General features: G+C 45.5%; 1 protein-coding gene across 1 annotated transcript in view; it reads left to right on the top strand.

The window, feature by feature from the left end:
- Positions 1–22179, top strand: part of LOC115088585 (dermatan-sulfate epimerase-like) — a 121150-nt gene that overhangs the window by 10023 nt on the left and 88948 nt on the right. The window lies entirely within an intron of this gene.

The following is a 22179-nucleotide window of genomic DNA, read 5'->3' as shown; positions in this document are numbered from 1 at the left end:
ATTTTTTTTACTTTTCTTTAAAGCCTCTCATGAGAAACTATGTCAAATGTCTTCTGAAAATCCAAATACACTACATCCACCAGTTCACCTATATCTACATGTTTATTAACCCCTTCAAAAATTGAAGCAGATTTGTGAGGCAAAACTTGCCTTGGGTAAAGCCATGCTGACTTGTGCCATTAAACCATGTCTTTCTATATGTTCTGTGATTTTATTTATTTTTTTATTTATGAACTTTTTTATACAGACATTCATGGGAACATCACGCCGGTTTACATATAACTGAGAAAGGATGTAAAATACAATGAAGAACACATTTCACTATTTTTTCTGGCAATGAAGTCAGGCTAACTGGTCTGTAGTTTCCCTGATTGTCCCTGGAGCCCTTTTTAAATAGTGGGGTTACATTAGCCACCATCCAGTCTTCAGGTACAATGGATGATTTTAATGATAGGTTACAAATTTTAACTAATAGAACTGAAATTTCATTTTTTAGTTCCTTCAGAACTCTGGGGTGTATACCATCCAGTCCAGGTGATTTGCCTCTCTTCAGTTTGTCAATCAGGCCTACCACATCTTCTAGGATCACCATGATTTGGTTCAGTTCATCTCAATCATTACCCATGAAAACCTTCTCCAGAATAGGTATCTCCCCAACATTGTCTTCAGTAAACACCAAAGCAAAGAAATTGTTTAATCTTTCTGATGGCCTTATGTTCTCTAAGTGCTCCTTTAACCCTTCAATCATCTAACAGTCCAACTGACACCCTCACAGGCTTTCTGCTTCGGATGTATTTAAAAATAATTTTACTGAGAGTTTTTGCCTCCACGGCCAACTTATTTTCAAATTCTCTCTTAGCCTGTCTTATCAATGTCTTACATTTAACTTGCCAGCACTTATGCTTTATCCTTCTTCCAGTTTTTGAATGAAGATCTTTTTAGCTAAAATAGCCTCTTTCACATCATCTTTTAACCATGCCAGTAATCATTTTGCCTTCCTTCCATATTTCTTAATGTGTGGAATACATCTGAACTGTGCTTCTAGGATGGTATTTTTTTAACAATGTCCATCCCTCTTGCACACTTTTTACCTTTGTAGCTGCTCCTTTCAGTTTTTTTCTAACTGTTGTTCTCATTTTATCAAAGTTACACTTTGAAAGTTTAGCACTAGGGCTGTGGATTTGCTTACTGTCCCCCTTCTAATCATTAATTCAAATTTGATCATATTATGAACCCTATTGCCAAGCAGCCCCACCACAGTTACCTCTCTCACCAAATCCTGTGCTCCACTGAGAATTAGATGTAAAATTGCTCCCTCTCTCATTGGTTCCTGAACCAATTGCTCCATAAAATTGTCATTTATTTCATCCAGGAACTTTATCTCTCTAGCACAGGGGTCGGGAACCCATGGCTCGCGAGCCAGATATGGCTCTTTTGAGGGCTGCATCTGGCTCGCAGACAAGTGTCGCCATACTTCGCGGTTCCCCGCTGACCCAGCTGCTCCCCGGTCCTCCGCCGCCCGGGCTTAAAATGCTGTCAGCCCGGGTGGAACGCGGCAGGACAGCTGGAGTCAGCGGCACCGGCATGCTCTCTTCTCCCCCCCCCCCCCCCCCCGCGGCCCGGAAGAGGAAGTGGAGAGCATCGGGTGCCTGCGCGGGAAGAAGAGACCACACTAGCGTGGTCTCTTCTTCCGCGCAGGCACCCGATGCTCACCACTTCCTCTTCCGGGCCGCGGGGGGGAGGAGAAGAGAGCACGCCGACTGGAGTCATCCGGGTGCCTGCGCGGGAGTCATCGGGTGTCAGCCGGGTGCCAGCGCTGGAGTCATCGGGTGCCTGCGCGGGGTCTTCCCGCGCAGGCACCCGATGCTCCCACTTCCTCTTCCGGGCCGCGGGAAGAAGAGAGCACGCCGGTGCTCTCTTCTTCCCGCGGCCCGGAAGAGGAAGTGGAGAGCATCGGGTGCCTCTTCCCGCGCAGGCACGCTAGTGTCCGACGGGAAGAAGACTGCAGCGCGGCTCGGAGGAAAATGAAAATCTTCAACCGCGGCCGATGGGACTCCGCCTTCGCCTCCGCGAGGGCTGAAAATGAAGGAGGTTAGCGTTGGGAGGTGGCTGCTGCTGCCGCGAGTTCCCGGGGGGGGGGGGGGGGGGGGGGGGAAGGGGGGAGAGAGAGAGAGTGAATGAATGAGCGAGCAAGCATGTGTGTTTGAGATCCTGTGTGTGTGAGTGAGAGATTGCATGTATGTGAATGATTGAGAGCCTGTATATGTGAAAGAGAGTATGTCTGTGATTGAGATCCTGCCTGTGAGAGAGAGAGCATGAATGTAAGTTTACCATTGGGAACCTGTATGTGTAAGTTTGTAATTGAAAACCTGTTTGTTTGAAAGAGTATGTGTGTATGATTGAGATCCTTTGTGTGTGAGAGAGATCATGTGTATGTATGATTAAGAGCCTGTGTGTATAAGTAAGAGAGAGATCATGTGTGTCTGTGTCTGATTGACAGCTGGTTTAGGTGATGGAGCATGTGAGTATGTGATTGAGAGCCTGTGTTTAAATGAGAGAGAGAGACCATGTGTGTCTGTGTGATTGAGAGCTAATTTAGGTGAGGGAGCATGTGAGTATGTGATTGAGAGCCTGTGTGTAAATGAGAGAAAGAGAGGACATGTTTGTAAGCATGTGAATGAGAGTCTGTGTGTGAGAGAAAAAGACAGCATGTATTTATGTGATTGAAAGCCTGTGTGTGTGTAAGCGTGAAAAGATAGACAGCATGTGTGTAAATGTGTAATTAAGAGCCTATATAAGTGAGAGAGAAAAAACATTTGTATATGTGAGTGACTGAGAGCATGTGTGTATAGGTGTGTCATTGAGAGCCAGTGTGAGAGAGAGCGCTGGTATGTGACTGAGAGAGGAGAAAGTTCCAAGCAAACCACCCCACCTCCTGCTAATTCAGAACAATCTCAGGACACCTGGATATCAAACGTTCCCAGGTATGCAGAGCAAAAAAATTTTTGTATCCTTATTATTTTTCATTACTGGATCTTTGTGTCTGCTATTTTGAAATATTTTGTTGGTATCTGGAAATGTTTTATATGAGTTTTTAATTATTGGATATTCCACTCATCAGCTGTTTCGAAATATGTTCTTTTGTTAGTACAGTTTTACTGCTGATGATTTTATATTTCTTGATTTGTTTTATAAGGATGTGTGATGTTTCTTTTTTCCTTTGTTACACTGCATACAGAGACTCTGGCTTGTTGCAGTTTCCAATTCAGTTTTTGTCTGCATGCTTCTTGTTATGCGTTTTGGTCTCTTTATTCTATGTTAGGTGAGGGACAGCACGTGATTCAGGTGAGGTTTTCTGCTGGCGTGTAGTTTCTGTGTAGGACTCTATAGCAGCCTGACTTGGTCCGTTTTCCTAATAGGAGATGTATTGGTGTCTTAAGGCCTGGTGTAATATTTTCAGAGACTTATTGTACTTTAAAAGTGTGATCTTACATAAAATGCACACATTTACTTGTATTTAGTTTTAAACATATTGTATGGCTCTCATGGAATTACATTTTAAAATATGTGGCGTTTATGGCTCTCTCAGCCAAAAAGGTTCCTGACCCCTGCTCTAGCATGTCTTGATGTTACATTTACCCAGTCAATATTGGGGTAATTGAAATCTCCCATTATTACTGCACTACTAATTTGGTTAGCTTCCCTAATTTCTCTTAGCATTTCACTGTCTGTTTCACCATCTTGGCCAGGTGAACGGTAGTATTCTTCTATCACTATACTTTTCCTCAACACACAAGGGATTTCTACCCATAAAGATTCGATTGTGCATATAGTCTCATGCAGGATGTTTCGGACTCTATGCCATCCCGAACATAAAGCGCCACCCCAGCTCCCAGATGCTCCTCTCTGTCATTGCGATATAATTTGTATCCCGGTATAGCAGTGTCCCATTGGTTATCCTCCTTCCATCATGACTCTGAGATGCTAATTAAGTCTATGTCATCATTCACTTCTATGCATTTTAATTCTCCCATCTTACTTCTTAGACATCTGGCAGTGTATATTTTTGTTTGTATTTTTATTCTGCTTTCTAATTGATAGGGATAAATTGGAATCTTTTAGCTCAGGTGAGTTTTTAATTACAGCACTTGAATTACTTTTCTTATTTATTTGTTTGACGGTTTTTATATACCATAGTTTGGAGCAAGCCTTCACCACGGTTTACAGTGAAAGCAACAGGATACATGGAACTGAGCAAATTAACTGATTACATTATAATGAGAATAACAGATAAATTAACTGATTACATTGTAACGGGTAATAACAAGGAAATAAACAGAGCAATAAACAGAGTATTAAACAGAGCATATTAAGTGATAGCATTATGGTAATAAATTAAGGTGGGGAGATGTGAGGGGAAAACAACTGGGCATGGGATTAATACTGTTTGTGTCGGGCAGGGAATAACTGTGTACATAGATCCAGAAAATTGGGGAGTGCGGTGGACTTTATATTGCGTAGGGGGAGTGTATATTAATCTATACCTTCTCTATATGTTTGTTCAAAGAGCCAGGTCTTTAGTTGTTTTCTGAAGAGTTTTATGTTGTTTTGTTTTCGTAAGTTTTCCAGCATGGTATTCCACAGGCGGGGTCCTGCTAGTGAAAACGCTCTTTCCCAAACTGATGTGAGTTTGGCGGAAGTGATTGTGGGTATTGATAGTAGTGCTTTGTTGGTTGATCTTGTATTGCATTGTGGGGTGTATAGGTGTATTACATCTTTTAGCCACTCTGTTTCTTTTCTGTAAACTGACTTGTGTAGTAGAGTAAGCATAAGAACATAAGAAATTGCCATGCTGGGTCAGACCAAGGGTCCTTCAAGCCCAGCATCCTGTTTCCAACAGAGGTCAAACCAGGCCACAAGAACCTGGCAATTACCCAAACACTAAGAAGATCCCATGCTTCTGATACAATTAATAGCAGTGGCTATTCCCTAACGGGCGGATTTTAAATGCCCTGCTCACGTAAATCCGCCCAGATTTACGCGAGCAGGGCCTGCATAGGCCGCCGGTGCGCACATAGCCCCGGGACGTGCGTAAGTCCCGGGGTTTTTTTAAGGGGGCGTGTCGGAGGCGAGACCGGGGGTGTGGCGCCGGCCCGGGGGCGTGGTTGAGGCCTCTGGACCAGCCCCTGGGTCGGATGACGGCGTGCCAGCAGTCCGCTGGCACGCGTAGATTTACGTCTGCTTCTATCAGGCGTAAATCGAGGGACAAAGGTAAGGGGGGGGGGGGTAGATAGGGCCGGGGGGGTGGGTTAGGTAGGGGAAGGAAGGGGAAGGTGAGGGGAGGGCGAAAGAAAGTTCCCTCCGAGGCCGCTCTGATTTCGGAGTGGCCTTGGAGGGAACGGAGGCAGGCTGTGCGGCTCGGCGCGCGCAGGCTGCCCAAAATCGGCAGCCTTGCGCGCGCCGATCCAGGATTTTATAAGATACGCACGGCTATGCACGTATCTCATAAAATCCAGCGTACTTTTGTTTGCGCCTGCTGCGAACAAAAGTACGCGATCGCGCTCTTTTTTAAAATCTACCCCTAAGTAAATTTGATTAATAGCCGTTAATGGACTTCTCCTCCAAGAACTTATCCAAACCTTTTTTGAACCCAGCTACACTAACTGCACTAACCACATCCTCTGGCAACAAATTCCAGAGCTTTATTGTGCGTTGAGTGAAAAAGAATTTTCTCCAATTAGTCTTAAATGTGCTACTTGCTAACTTCATGGAATGCCCCCTAGTCCTTCTATTATTCGAAAGTGTAAATAACCGAGTCACATCTACTCGTTCAAGACCTCTTGTGATCTTAAAGACCTCTATCATATCCCCCCTCAGCACTTTGAACTCAATTCGTTTTTCGATGGGTAGCCAGTGTTGGTGTGATGTGCTCAGTTTTTTTCTGTCCAGTTAAAATTCTTGCCGCTGCATTCTGCAGTATTTGGAGTGGATGTGTGGTTGTTTTGGGGAGTAACCAGGAGAAGGGAGTTGCAGTAGTCAAAACATGTGAAAATCAGTGTTTGAAGGATGGTTCTGAAGTCTTGTGGGTTTAGGAGGGGTTTAAGGTGTTTTAGAGTTAATAGTTTGTGGAAACCTTCATTTATTTTCATGGAAATGTGTTTTTTAAAGTTTAGTTCTGGGTTGATCCAGATCCTGAGGTCTCTTACTGTATTACTGAGTTTGGGGGTTGAAATGTTGATGGTGTTAGAGATGGTGGTTTTGTTTGTTGAGGATTTTCGTTCTAGTAGTATGTATTCCGTCTTATCCATGTTTAGGCAGAGTTTCATATTGTTTAGTAGTTGTTTAATGGAGTTTAGGTAGATGGTTGATTGTTTGAGGGTATTTTCAAATGTGTCGGAGATTGGAATTAGTAGTTGTATGTCATCAGCATACATGAAGTAGGTGATGCTGAGACTAGAAAGTAGTTGACTTAGAGGCAGAAGAGAAATGTTGAACAGTATGGCTGACAAGGCAGATCCTTGAGGGACTCTGGTCTCAAGGATGGTTGGATCAAATTTGGTGTTGTTGATGTTTACCTGAAAGGATCTATTGCTTAGGAAGGATTTGAACCAATTCAAGGGCGTTTCAGTGAGACCGATTTCAGATAATCTATGTATTAAGCTATTATGATAGACTGTGTCAAAGGCTGCTGATAGGTCGAGGAGGATGAGGATGAAGCATTGACCTTTGTTGAAACCCCTTATAATTGTATCTAAAAGGGCAGTGAGTAGAGATGTGTTGATGGAATACATGTTGAGTTGGGTATAGAATGTTGTTTATTTCTAGGTGTTGGTTCAGTTGTTTGAGTACAGCTTTTTCTGTTAGTTTGGCGAGGAAGGATAAGTTTGAGATAGGTCGGTAGTTGTTGAGATCAGTGGGATCTAGATTCTTGTTTTTTAGGATAGGTTTGATTATGGCTAGTTTTAAGGTGTCAGAGAGAGATCCTTTTTCTAGTGATTTGTTGATGATGTTAGCTATTGTAGAGGAAATGGTTTGTGATATTTCTTTAAGGGAGTTTGTTGGAATTTTGTCAAGGTCATGGTTGGCAGGCTTTAAGGCTTTAATTAGATTCTCTACTTCTGTGCAGGAGATATGTCAAAAGGTAGACCAAAGTGTGGTGCTGTTACTGATATATGTGATGTTTTGTTGTGGTAGGTTGTTTAAATTTGTAGTTATTTTGTTGATTTTTTGTTTGAAGAATATAGCTAGGTCTTGGCTCAAGTTAGTGTTTGTAAAGGTAGCTGTAGGGTTATTGTCAGAGATGAGTTTGTTCACAATGTCAAATAGAGTTTTTGGGTTGTGAGAGAATTTTTGAATTTTTTTTGCTGAAGTATTCTTGCTTTGTCTTGTTTAGTAAGTTTTTATAGTAGGATAGGTATATGTGGTAGTTGGCAAGGGAAGTCTGGCATTTCATTTTTCGCCATTCTTTTTCTTTTTTTCTTAGGGTGGTCTTGGTATCTTTTAGTTGTTTACTAAACCATGGGTTGGGTTTAATTCGGTTGTTATTGAGACATTTGGTTTTTTCTGGGTTGATGTTGTTGGTGACATCAGATGTTATTTGAGTCCATGAATGAGTGGTGTTGTCGGTATTAGAAAAGTCCATGTTGGGGAGCTGTTTTTCAAGTTCATTTTGTAATATATCAATGTTGAAAGGAGGTCTGTATTTGAATCTGATGGTATTGAGTTCATTTGTCATGTTTTTCGTGTGTATTCCAGATTGGCATTTTAGGAGGTAGTGATCAGACCAGGGAACTGGCGAGCATGATATTAGTGTGTGGTGTAGGTATATGTCATTGGTGAAGACAAGGTCTAGTGTGTGGCCAGCTCTGTGGGTTGGTTCTTTGACCGCAAGTGAGAAGTTAATAGCTGATAGGGTGTCGATGAGTATTTGGCATGCGAGTGATAGATGTGGCTCATTGGTGTGAAGGTTGAAGTCTCCGAGAATTATAGTGGGTTTCTTATGATTGAGGTTTTATTAATGATTGAGGTCTTATTAATGGAACCTCTCTGTTGGGATGCCCTAACTCTAATGCTTCATTAGTATCCTTTGAAGATATCTCCCTCTGAACCATGCGCTGCTGAGCAACTGTCGGCTTTCCCCTTTGTTCTAGTTTAAAAGCTTCTCTATCTCCTTTTTAAAGGTTAGTGCCAGCAGCCTAGTTCCACCCTGGTTAAGGTGGAGCCCATCCCTTTGGAAAAGACTCCCCCCTTCCCCAAAAAGCTCCCCAGTTCCTTACAAAACTGAATCGCTCGTCTTGCACCATCGTCTCATTCATGCATTGAGACTCTGGATCTCTGCCTGCCTCTGGGGACCTGCGCGTGGAACAGGGAGCATTTCAGAGAATGCTACCCTGGAGGTTCTAGATTTCAACTTTCTACCTAAGAGCCTAAATTTGGCTTCCAGAACCTCCCTCCCACATTTTCCTATGTCGTTGGTGCCCACATGTACCACAACAATTGGCTTCTCCCCAGCATTGTCTAAAATCCTATCTAGGTCATGCGTGAGGTTCACCACCTTTGCACCAGGTAGGCATGTTACTAGTTGATCCTCATGCCCACCAGCCACCCAGCTGTCTACATGCCTAATAATCTAATTACCAACTATGACGGCCAACGTAACCCTTTCCTCCTGGGCAGTAACCCTGGAAGACACAGCCTCGATGCGAGAGGACAATGCATTATCCTTGCTACAGGATCCTTTCCTGCTATACCACGTTGATGCTCTCCAATCATGAGACCTGCTTCCTCCAAGGCAGCACCAGGGCTGCCAGTCTGAAGTTGGGACTTGGCTACTATGCCCCTGAAGGTCTATATACCTCTCTGTCTGCCTCAGCTCCTCCAGGTCTGCCACTCTAGCCTCTAGAGATCATACGCATTCTCTAAGAGACAGGAGCTCCTTGCATCGGATGTACACATACAACTTCTCACCAGCAGGTAAAAAATCATACATGTGACACTCGATGCAAAAGACTGGGAGGCCCTCCTCTTGTTGCTGGGCTGCTGCCTTCATCTCAAATTTGTTCAGTTTCTAGTTAAGTTTTAGGTTGCTAATTGAGTAGGAATGTGTCTAATTAGGGTTGTTTAAATCTATTAGTGTATTCACTATATATCTGGTAGTGGCCTTCAAGGGAATGATCAAACTCTCAATAAGGTGTGGGGAATTCGTGAAGTGAAGTTATAGGGTTGATTTGTGTGTGTGTGTGGGTGTATGTGAGGGTATGAAAGTGGCTACCTGCCTATAAAGGATGAGATAGGGATGGGTGGGAGAAGGGGTGGTAGGGTTGGGAAATCAAACACACTAATTTGTTTATTAGCTGCTTTACTATTTAAAAAACAAACACTAACCTGTTTATAAGCTTCTTACTGACTATTTAAAAAACAAACACACAAAAACACTAATTAATTTATCCCAATAGTTTACTTCTCCCCAATAGTTTAAAAAAATTTCCCAAGCAGAACTTACTGATTCCTTTAGCCTCCAGCAAGGTGATCCTCTTCTCTCAGTGCTCACACTGAAGGAGGTTAACCAATGGGACACTATGTTGCCAGGGTACAAATTATATCGGAATAATAAAAAGGATCATACTGGTGGAGGGATGGCGTTATATGTTTAAAAAGTCATAGAGTGAAACTGGATAAAAGTGTAGTAACATAATTACACAGTAATGATGGCACTTACCAGCTCCCGGGGACTCATCCAATGCTGCCAGGCTCATCTCACATCTCGCTGATGCCAAGCTCCTCAGGGGCCTCCCCGAACGCCTCCACCAGCAACAAGGGAGCCTAACGAGCCGACCCCCCCTCGAAATCGCCTGCAACCAGCAGCACAGGCCTCAGAAAGGCCTCCTTTCAGCAGCACCACCCATCTCGAAGCAAAGCCAGCCCCTGAAAAGCAAAGCCAGCCTCCTGACGTCAGAGGAGGGGCCGGGTGAGTGGTGTTTAAATTTAAACTCACCCCGGGTGCCCCCCCTAGACATCAGAGCACTGTCAATCAGCCAGTCCCCACTTACCAGTTCCCAGGGACTCATCCAATGCTGCCGGGCTCATCTCACATCTCGCTGACGCCAAGCTCTGCAGGGGCCTCCCCGAACGCCTCCACCAGCAACGAGGGAGCCTAACGAGCCAACCCCCCCTCAAAATCACCTGCAACCAGCAGCACAGGTCTAGTAAAGGCTTCCTTTCAGCAGCACCACCCATATCGAAGCAAAGCCAGTCCCCTGACGTCAGAGGAGGAGCCGGGTGAGCGGTGTTTAAATTTAAACTCACCCCAGGCGCCGCGTGCCGTGCGCCGCACACCGAAGGAGCGCGTCCAAAGGAGCAGGCCACTTTGAGCACCCCTTCATCGCAGCCCTCAAAGGCACCCCCTTCCCAAACCTTGCCTTCTCAACCCGTTCCTCCCAAAACACTAAAAAAAAAACCAAGAAGAAAACTGCATCACTAACAACTAGGGATGTGAATCATTTTTCAACGATTAAAATTATCGTCCGATAATGTTTATATCGTCTTAAATCGTTATAGAACACGATACAATAGAAATTCTAACGATTTATCGTTAAAAATCGTTAAATCGTGTTAGTGCGCACTAACTCCCCGTTAGTGCGCACTAACTCGATTTAGTGCGCACTAAATGAAAATGATACAAATAAACACTTTCCAGGTCACTGAAGGTCAGTTAGGAATGAATATGTGTTCCTATTGGCTGGCTGCCCTCTTATCTATTGATGTTACCAAGGTTACCACTGAGGTGATGGTTGGGGGGATGGGAAATGGAACTGGAAACTAACGAACACCAACAGAAAATGAAACAAAGTGTTCACACTTCCAGGTCAGTAAAGGTCACTTAGGAATGAATATGTATGTATGTATTCCTATTGGCTGGCTGTGCTCTTATCTATTGATGTTACCAAGGCTAATACTGAGGTAATGGTTGGGGGGATGTGAAATGGAAACAGTTGGAAGCTTGACAAAAAAAGTAATGTAATGATCAGCACTCACGTGACTAGAACTTGTTTGTTTATTATTTTTGTTAGCAGGCACCTGAAATGCTAGTGCATGTTGAATTTGCCAATCACTGTGCATTTTAGAAAGGTGGTCCTGGCTGGAACTGTACACAGTTCAAATATATGTAATTGATTGTTGGTAAGTGTATTTTTTAAGTAGCCACACTGGCACAAGTATGTTTACTTTTCCTCCTACTTAACTCACTAGCTCAGCTTTGTAAGAAGGGCTTCTCTGCTAGGGATGTGAATCGTTTTAGGACGATTAAAATTATCGTCCGATAATTTTAATATCGTCTTAAACCGTTATGGAACACAATACAATACAGATTCTAACGATTTATCGTTATAAATCGTTAGAATCGTGAGCCGGCACACTAAAACCCCCTAAAACCCACCCCCGACCCTTTAAATTAAATCCCCCACCCTCCCGAACCCCCCCCCCAAATAACTTAAATAACCTGCGGGTCCAGCGGCGGTCCGGAACGGCAGCGGTCCGGAACGGGCTCTTGCTCTGAATCTTGTCGTCTTCAGCCAGCGCCATTTTCCAAAATGGCGCCGAAAATGGCGGCGGCCATAGACGAAAAAGATTGGACGGCAGGAGGTCCTTCCGGACCCCCGCTGGACTTTTGGCAAGTCTCGTGGGGGTCAGGAGGCCCCCCACAAGCTGGCCAAAAGTTCCTGGAGGTCCAGCGGGGGTCAGGGAGCGATTTCCCGCCGCGAATCGTTTTCGTACGGAAAATGGCGCCGGCAGGAGATCGACTGCAGGAGGTCGTTCAGCGAGGGTTCCAGCGCCTCGCTGAACGGTGTGTGGGTGAGGGGGGGGGGAGGATGGTGAAGTCTGAGACAGCTCCCTCCCTGCATTACTAGTGAGAGGCTGGCTTCACAGACAGGGGGGAGCTGCCTGACCCTCACTCCTGACTTCCCCCATGTCCCAGCTAGTGAATGGTGTGTGGGTGAGGGGGGGGGGGAGGATGGTGAAGTCTGAGACAGCTCCCTCCCTGCATTACTAGTGAGAGGCTGGCTTCACAGACAGGGGGGAGCTGCCTGACCCTCACTCCTGACTTCCCCCATGTCCCAGCTAGTGAATGGTGTGTGGGTGAGGGGGGGGGGGGGGAGGATGGTGAAGTCTGAGACAGCTCCCTCCCTGCATTACTAGTGAGAGGCTGGCTTCACATACAGGGGGGAGCTGCCTGACCCTCACTCCTGACTTCCCCCATGTCCCAGCTAGTGAATGGTGTGTGGGTGAGGGGGGGGGGAGGATGGTGAAGTCTGAGACAGCTCCCTCCCTGTATTACTAGTGAGAGGCTGGCTTCACAGACAGGGGGGAGCTGCCTGACCCTCACTCCTGACTTCCCCCATGCCCCAGCTAGTGAATGGTGTGTGGGTGAGGGGGGGGGGGGGAGGATGGTGAAGTCTGAGACAGCTCCCTCCCTGCATTACTAGTGAGAGGCTGGCTTCACAGACAGGGGGGAGCTCCTGACCCTCACTCCTGACTTCCCCCATGTCCCAGCTAGTGAATGGTGTGTGGGTGAGGGGGGGGGGAGGATGGTGAAGTCTGAGACAGCTCCCTCCCTGCATTACTAGTGAGAGGCTGGCTTCACAGACAGGGGGGAGCTCCTGACCCTCACTCCTGACTTCCCCCATGTCCCAGCTAGTGAATGGTGTGTGGGTGAGGGGGGGGGGGGGAGGATGGTGAAGTCTGAGACAGCTCCCTCCCTGCATTACTAGTGAGAGGCTGGCTTCACATACAGGGGGGAGCTGCCTGACCCTCACTCCTGACTTCCCCCATGTCCCAGCTAGTGAATGGTGTGTGGGTGAGGGGGGGGGGAGGATGGTGAAGTCTGAGACAGCTCCCTCCCTGTATTACTAGTGAGAGGCTGGCTTCACAGACAGGGGGGAGCTGCCTGACCCTCACTCCTGACTTCCCCCATGTCCCAGCTAGTGAATGGTGTGTGGGTGAGGGGGGGGGAGGATGGTGAAGTCTGAGACAGCTCCCTCCCTGCATTACTAGTGAGAGGCTGGCTTCACAGACAGGGGGGAGCTCCTGACCCTCACTCCTGACTTCCCCCATGTCCCAGCTAGTGAATGGTGTGTGGGTGAGGGGGGGGGGGAGGATGGTGAAGTCTGAGACAGCTCCCTCCCTGCATTACTAGTGAGAGGCTGGCTTCACAGACAGGGGGGAGCTGCCTGACCCTCACTCCTGACTTCCCCCATGTCCCAGCTAGTGAATGGTGTGTGGTTGAGGGGGGGGGGAGGATGGTGAAGTCTGAGACAGCTCCCTCCCTGTATTACTAGTGAGAGGCTGGCTTCACAGACAGGGGGGAGCTGCCTGACCCTCACTCCTGACTTCCCCCATGTCCCAGCTAGTGAATGGTGTGTGGGTGAGGGGGGGGGGAGGATGGTGAAGTCTGAGACAGCTCCCTCCCTGCATTACTAGTGAGAGGCTGGCTTCACAGACAGGGGGGAGCTGCCTGACCCTCACTCCTCCGGGGTATTGTGATCTTCCTGCACACAGTGCCCTATCCCTGATACCAGGGGTGTTGTGATCTTCCTGCATGCAGTGCCCTATCCCTATTAATACCAGGAGTGTTGTGATCTTCCTGCATGCAGTGCCCTATCCCTATTAATACCAGGAGTGTTGTGATCTTCCTGCATGCAGTGCCCTATCCCTGATACCGGGATGTGTGCAAGAAGATCACAACACCCCCAGTATCAGGAATAGGGCACTGTGTGCAGGAAGATCACAACACCCCTGGTATTAGGGATAGGGCACTGTGTGCAGGAAGATCACAACACTCCTGGTATTAATAGGGATAGGGCACTGTGTGCAGGAAGATCACAATACCCCTGGTATCAGGGTTAGGGCACAAGTTCTAGTCACATTGACTGATCACATTACTTGTTTTGTCAAGCTACCAACTGTTTCCATTTCCCATCCCCCATATACTGTCAGTAGGAAACTTGGTAACATGAATAAATAAGAGGGCAGCCAATAGGAATACATATTCATTCCTAAACTGACCTTAACTGACCTGAAAAGTGTCAAATTGTATCATTTCAGTTAGTGCGCACTAACTCCCAGTTAGTGCGCACTAACTCCCGTTAGTGCGCACTAACTCGAGTTAGTGCGCACTAATCGGAAAAAAACGATTTTTAACGATTTTTTAACTAAAAAATCGTGCCTAAGACGATTTTCTTGCCCTGCCACACGATTTCTATCGTTAAGACGATATGGAAAACGATTCACATCCCTACTAACAACTGCCTTCCAAAAGCAAGCTATACTCTCATATTGCTATCTCAATCAACTTTCAATCCAAAATCTCAAAAAGATATGAAGATGAACAACATGATCTCATCTCCAAATAATCATACTCCTCTAAGAAACATTCCTCATCGAAACCTCCTCACAAACTAAATCAACCAATAAACTACAAAAACAGCACACATATCCAACTCTCAAACTATATGCTTCTCTCATTCATACTCATCAATACTCATTCTATAATAAAAAAAAAAATCCCTCTATTCAATGACCTTCTCAGTGACCACAAACCAGATTTCATTGCAATTACGGAAACCTGGCTCAAAAACACGGATTCCATTCTAATAAACCAACTATCCAACCTAGATTACAACATCTCTTCAATCCCCAGAAAAAATAAAAAAGGAGGTGGCTTAATACTTATATCTAAAAAAAGCCTGCAACTAACACTTTGCCCATCTAACATTCCTCCACCATTTGAAATTGCTTAGTTTATATGATTCACCAAAACTGCAAATATGCCTCATTTACTGTCCTCCAGGAGCACTCGATAAAAACTGCTCACCTCTAATTGAATATATTATGAACAACATCTCCCTCAACAAACCCATAATCATACTTGGTGACTTCAACATACATTTCAACTTACCAACTCACTCAAAAACCTGCCAAACTATCATTGATGCACTATCAACTCTATATCTAGAACAAATAATCCAATCTCCAACTCATAAAGCAGGCCACACAATTGATCTCATTTTTATCAACACTGAAATCTGGAAATCATTCTCTACCCACACCAGGGAATAGAGATGTGAATCGTGTGATCGATCATCTTAACGATCGATTTCGGCTGGGGGGGGGGAGGGAATCGGATCGTCGCGGTTTTGTTTTTTTAAATATCGTGTAAATCGTAAATCGTGGGAGGGCGGGAAAACCGGCACACTAAAACATCCCTAAAACCCACCCCGACCCTTTAAAATAAATCCCCCACCCTCCCGAACCCCCCCAAAATGCCTTAAATTACCTGGGGTCCAGAGGGGGGGTCCCGGTGTGATCTTTTACTCTCGGGCCTCCGGTGCATTGTAGAAATGGCGCCGGCGCTACCTTTGCCCTGTCATATGACAGGGCAAAGGTAGTGCCGGCGCTGTCCCCCAACGTCAGGAGCGTAGGAGATCGCTCCTGGACCCCCGCTGGACCCCCAGGGACTTTTGGCCAGCTTGGGGGGAGCCTCCTGACCCCCACAAGACTTGCCAAAAGTCCAGCGGGGGTCCAAGAGCGACCTGCACTCGAATCGTTTTGCCATACAAAATGGCGCCAGCCATACGGCGTATGGCCGGCGTATGGCTGGCGCCATTTTGTACGGCAAAACGTTTCGTGTGCAGGAGGTCGTTCCCGGACCCCGCTGGACTTTTGGCAAGTCTTGTGGGGGTCAGGAGGCCCCCCAAGCTGGCCAAAAGTCCCTGGGGGTCCAGCGGGGGTCCGGGAGCGATCTCCTACTCTCCTGACGTCGGGGGACAAAAAACAAAATGGCGCCGGCGCTACCTTTGCCCTGTCATATGAGAGGGCAAAGGTAGCGCCGGCGCCATTTCTACAATGCACCGGAGGCCCGAGAGTAAAAGATCACACCGGGACCCCCCGCTGGACCCCAGGTAATTTAAGGCATTTTGGGGGGGTTCGGGAGGGTGGGGGATTTATTTTAAAGGGTCGGGGTGGGTTTTAGGGTTGTTTTAGTGTGCCGGTTTTCCCGCCCTCCCCCTACCCCTCCCCCTGATTTATGATTTTTGACGATATTAAATAGGATTTAATTCCTATTAAATATCGCCTCTAACGATTTTTGACGATTTAAAATATATAGGACGATATTTTAAATAATCAAAAAACGATTCACATCCCTACCAGAGAAACCCTGGTCCGACCACCATCTAATCCAAGCTAATTTACATACAAACCTCAACCTTAAACCTCCTCAAATCACCCCAAACAAAATATCCTACCGTCCACCATTCAACATAGAACTTTTACAAAAAATTCTTCAATCTGAATTAAACAACATCAATCTATCTAACTCCGAGAACGCTACCTCATCATGGCTAAACATCACAAAACAAGTTGCAGACAACATCAGTCCCATTATTACAAAGACTAAACAACAACCCAAACACAACAACCAATGGTATAATGAAAATATCAGAACTGCCAAACGCATACTCCAAAAAAAAGAAAGAGAATGGAGAAGAAACAAAAATACTACCACACTAAATAATTATCGGAACAACTTAGCTCAATATAAAAATATCATCAACAATGCGAAAAAGGAATTCTTCTCCAACAAAATCTCCAAATTTCATCATAACCCCAGAATGTTATTCGCAATAGTTCAGAAACTTACCAAAACCACCCGAGTCTTCATGCACCAAACATGGAAGCGATGACTTTGCTGATTTCTTCAACAACAAAATATCTCATCTAATCCAATCCATCATAACCAACAACAACCAGAACACCAAACTTAACAACAAGATAACCTCATCATGGTCAAACTTTGACACTGCCTCCACCATTGAAATTCAATCTATAATAAATAAAATGAACCCTGCCAGCCATCCATTAGACAACATCCCAATAACAACCCTCAAATCAATTGAACCTACCATATCAAAAACCATCACCAAAATTTTCAATTTATCACTGACCGAAGGCAACTACCCCAAATGCCTCAAATCTGCTGTCATCAAACCAATCCTTAAAAAGAACAACCTAGATTCGGAAATCCTTACCAACTACCGCCTCATATCAAACCTTTCGTTCATAGCCAAAACCATTGAAAAAGTTGTACACACTCAACTAGATGACTACCTGGAGACAAACAGCATCCTACCTCCATCCCAATATGGTTTTAGAAAAAACCTAAACACGGAATCTCTCCTTATCTCCCTAAATGACATTATAATAAGAGGCTTGGACAAAGGTGAAAAATACTTGCTCATTCTTCTTGACCTTTCAGCCGCCTTCGACACAGTGAACCACAATATACTATTGGAGCGACTATCCCAAATTGGTTTAACTGGCAATACCTTACGTTGGTTTTCTTCCTATTTATCTGATCGAACATACCATGTATTAATCAACAACAACCTATCAAAAATAATCAACCTCAACACCGGAGTCCCTCAAGGATCAGCTTTATCAGCCACCCTTTTCAACATATACCTTCTCCCCATCTGCCAACTATTAAAAGAATATGAAATCACACACTTCCTCTACGCTGATGACATTCAGCTCCTCATTCCCATACAAAATTTGATTGAAGACACCTACAAAAAAACCTCAGAACTACTTATCTCAATCAAACATCTCCTAAATTCCCTGAAACTCATAATCAACTTTGACAAAACTGAAATACTACTCATGGATAAAAAACCCAATCCAACTCCGCCACCCCTGACAATACTTGACAAACAAATGATAACTATACTCCCTACCACCCACACCAGGAACCTCGGAGTTATCATTGATAAAGAACTTTCTTTCAAGAACCACATAGCAAATAAAACTAAAGAAGGATACCACAGACTCCTAACCCTAAGACACCTGAAACCATTTCTCAACCCCTACGATTTCAGAACTGTACTACAACTTCTTATCTTCTCCACATTCGACTATTGCAACTCCTTACTAATTGGAATACCTTTTTCATCCCTCAAACCACTCCAAATACTGCAGAACTCAGCTGCCAGAATACTAACTGGAACAAAAAAAAGTGAACACATAACACCAATATTGACCTCACTTCACTGGCTCCCTATTACTGCACGTTTTGCTTACAAATCAATGACCATAATCCACAAAATCCTAAACAATGATCAACAAGGTCTTAACACCCTAAACATAATCCCTCAAAATCCTCCAAGAAACCTACGCTCTAATAACTCAGGTTACCTAAACATTCCCCCTATCAAAGATGCTCATCTAGCAACCACAAGAGAAAGAGCCTTTTAAATTGCCTCACCTAAACTTTGGAACACCCTACCTAAATTCCTGAGAACCCAACACGACCGAAAAACATTCAAAAGAGACCTAAAAACACTAAGGGCTGGATTGTTGGAATTTGGAATTCAGAAACTGATGATATCATGTCCGGGGGAAATGACGTAAGAGAGAATTGACGTGAGAGAGAACTGACGTGAGAGAGAACTTAAAACTCAAGAATCAACAATATTACGTCTGGCATCCGACGTAAAAGAGAACTCTACAGACGTGAAAGAGAACTTGGAATTCAGAAATCGACGACATCATTTCTGGGGGAAGTGTCTATAAATAAACTCTCTGAAGTGCCGCCATGCCAAAAGCGAACGCGGTCGAGGAGAATCCGCGCAAGTTAAACAAAGTGGTAGAAGCCAGTATTTGAAGTATGGGACCATGGATGATGCTTGTGGAAGAGTGCTGAGATTACAGTGAATCCCCTGAGGCAGGACGCTGTCTGAAACACGATCGTGTCGGGAAACACTAATGGATGAGTATTCAAGTTTTTGGCTTGTTTGGCATACAAATTAGTTTGAACCAAAGTTGGTGTCAAAGATTTGATTTAGAGGCGGCACTAATTATCTAGTATGTAGTGAAAGAATGGTCTTTTTAAAGAAATGGATATAGAAAAATGGATATAAAAATGTGGACATAAAAAAATGAGAGAACTTGTTGTTATAATAAAGTAAAAGTGACCCTATACCAGTTTGGAGTCTAAAGTGATTACAGACCCTGAAAGTAAGGGGCCCACATATGAAACTTTGACATTGGCAGTGTAAGATAATAAGATTGACCAGTTGAACCATTGTTATTTGATTTGTGGATAACTATATCCTAGCCATGGATTTCCATGCACCAGGTCTCCGTGACAGCTAATATATCTGAATCAACTTCTTTCATGACTGCCTCTAGATCTGGGACTTTATTCCCCATACTGTGAGCATTAGTGTACATAGCTTTCCAAACATTGCTTTTTTTTCCCCCTATTTCCCATTTCTATATAAACATTTAATATTTTACTTACGTTAAGTTTTTGTTCACCCCTCCAGGATGATTCTAGCTTAAAGCCCTCCTCAGTAAGTTTCCCATTATGTGTGGAAAGATGCTGTGCACCTTTTTCAAGAGATGGACCCCATTTCTGCTCAGCAATCAATAAAATATCATCCCATGATCTGAGAAGCCTAAACGCTCTCATTGACACCATCTACACAGTCATTCATTTATCTCCAGAATGCGGGATAAAGGGCCTTTATCATTAATGGGGAGGCCTTTATCATTAATAGGTAGGACTGAGGAGAATACTACCTATGTATCTATCTGCTTTACTTTCTACAAGAGTAGTATGAAGATGTGCCTAGAAGGCAAACCCCACCCCAAGTAGGAATTGAACCCCAAATCCCCGGCTTGAGGCACTGCATGCAAACTTTACTCACTGAGAGGGCAGGCACACTCTCCCTAATTCCATTCCCAGGAATGTCTCCTCTTTCACTGTTTGAATTGGCACTGCACCAGGGCTAGCACATCCATTAGGTGAACTTAGGCAGTTGTCTATGGTGCCGACCCTGGGGGGGGGGGGGGGGGGCATCGAAGAGCAGCCAGGTGGTGCCACAAGCGGAGTTGCTTGTGGCAAAGAGGAGTAGAGATTTGTCAGGCTGTGAAGAGCATAGGCTGCTCGCGGCCCTGAGAAGCATACAGTTTGCAGCAAGAATGAGGTAGGAGGAGTCAGGCCCGAGACTAGTGGGGGCAGCACAGCGAGAACAGGGAGAGTGTGTGCAAGGCACAAGTCACCTAGGGCCCCCACTGTCCTTGCACCAGCCCTGCACTGCATGCATATGTTTACTCAATGAGATGACAAGAATATCCCTCCCTAACACCACCCCAGGACTCCCCTCTTCTCTCTCTTTATAAAACCACTCATGTACTGACATTGCATGCAGATCCCTCCTTAAATCCATCCCAAGAACACTTCCTCTCTAGCACTATACTAGCACTGAACGCATACATTTACTAAGACAGTGGCAAGCCCTGAGAACACCTCCTCTCTCACTGGGTATACTGGAACTGCATGCATACATTTCAGTGTTGCCAGGTTTTCATGAAAGAACAAGCACTTTTTTCCAAAAAAAAAACAAGCCCAAAAAAAGCCCAAAACACATGAGATTGAAACTTTTTATTTTTATAACATTTAACGACCTCACATACTCATTCCCCTCTCCTCACCCCCCTCCGAGCACATCTCTGGCCCTCACATACTCATTCCCCTCTCCCCACCCCCCTCCAAGCACATCTCTGGCCCCGCACACACTGATTCCCCCTCCGAGCACATCTCTGGCCCCGCACACACTGATTCCCCCTCCGAGCACATCTCTGGCCCTCACATACTCATTCCCCTCTCCCCACCCCCCTCCGAGCACATCTCTGGCCCTCCATAAAGTCTAGAGGACGTGAATGAAGAGTGGGTGGCTCGCGGGAATGACGGCTACTGCCTGGAGATAATACCATTATTCAATAAACATACACATGGTTAATGCAACTCCAACATTGCTCTAAGCTTCAACGGCAAGAGGAAACGTGGAAAAAGATTTGCATTCACAAAAAAAGCGGGGAGTAGCTTGCTTGTTACGGCGGTTACTACCCCAAACCAAATAAGCCTGGTACTTCACTTTCAATGCATATCCAGCATAACTCTCTGCTTCAACGGCAGGGGGAATGAAGAAAAGTGGATCTATATACAGACAACAACCAACAAGGTCTGAATTATTTAGTCTGGGTAAACAAATAATAGAGGTGTGCATCCGTTTTCCACGTATTTGTAATCCGCAACTTATTTTTTTGCTATCTGTTAAATACGTGGGGAGGCGAAACGCATCGTGACTCCCCACGTATTAAACAGATTTCTGTTTAATTCGGCCTAAATAAAAATTTAAACCCCCCCACCATCCTGACCCCCCCAAGACTCACCAAAACTCCCTGGTGGTCCAGCGGTGGGGTCTGGGAACTCACTCACACCCTCGGTGCTAGTTTCATCACGGCGCCGATAGCCTTTGTCACAGGGGCTACCGGTGCCATTGGTCAGCCCCTGTCACATGGCCATCAGCGCCATCTTGTGCTCCTACCATGTGACAGCGGCTGACCAATGGCACCGGTAGCCCCTGTGACATAGTATGGGCAAAGGCTATCGGCACCATTTTGAGTCCTGGCATCGGACGGCAGGTCACTCCGGGACCCCCGTTGGACCCACAGAGACTTTTGGCCAGCTTGGGGGGGCCTCCTGACCCCCACAAGACTTGCCAAAAGTCCAGCAGGGGTCCGGGAGCGACCTCCTTTCACGCCGGCCGGCCGCTCCCTGTGACATAGTGAGGGCAAAGGCGATCGGCGCCATTTTGAAACCAGTCCAGCACCGGCACCGAGGGTATGATTGAAGGGATGGCTCCCGGACCCCCCGCCAGACCACCAGGTACATGTAAAAGGTTTTTTTTTGGGGGGGGGGGTCGGGAGGGTGGGAGAAGCAAAGGGGTAATTTGTAAAGGGTCGGGGTGGGTTTTTTGTTTTTTTTTATCGGGCCATCGGCGCCATTTTTATCAGTGGTAGCCAAAATGGCGCCGATGGCCCGAGAGCGGGAGATCGCGCCGGGACCCCCCCACTGGCCCACCAGGTAATTTAACATTTTGGGGGGGTTCAGGATTGGTTTTAAAGGGTCGGGGTGGGTTTAGGGGTTGTTTTGGTGTGCCGGTTTTCCCGCCCTCCCCCCAAATAATTCCCGTACTCGATTTAACGATTTTTCACGATAAATCGAGGGAATTCCTATTGTATCGAGTCCCTTACCGATTAATGACGATTTTAAAATTA

This window comes from Rhinatrema bivittatum, chromosome 3 (genome assembly GCF_901001135.1).
Source record: "Rhinatrema bivittatum chromosome 3, aRhiBiv1.1, whole genome shotgun sequence".
Classification (NCBI taxonomy): domain Eukaryota; kingdom Metazoa; phylum Chordata; class Amphibia; order Gymnophiona; family Rhinatrematidae; genus Rhinatrema; species Rhinatrema bivittatum.
The sequence above is the reverse complement of the archived record's forward strand: the minus strand, read 5'-3'. Positions and strand labels throughout refer to the sequence as shown.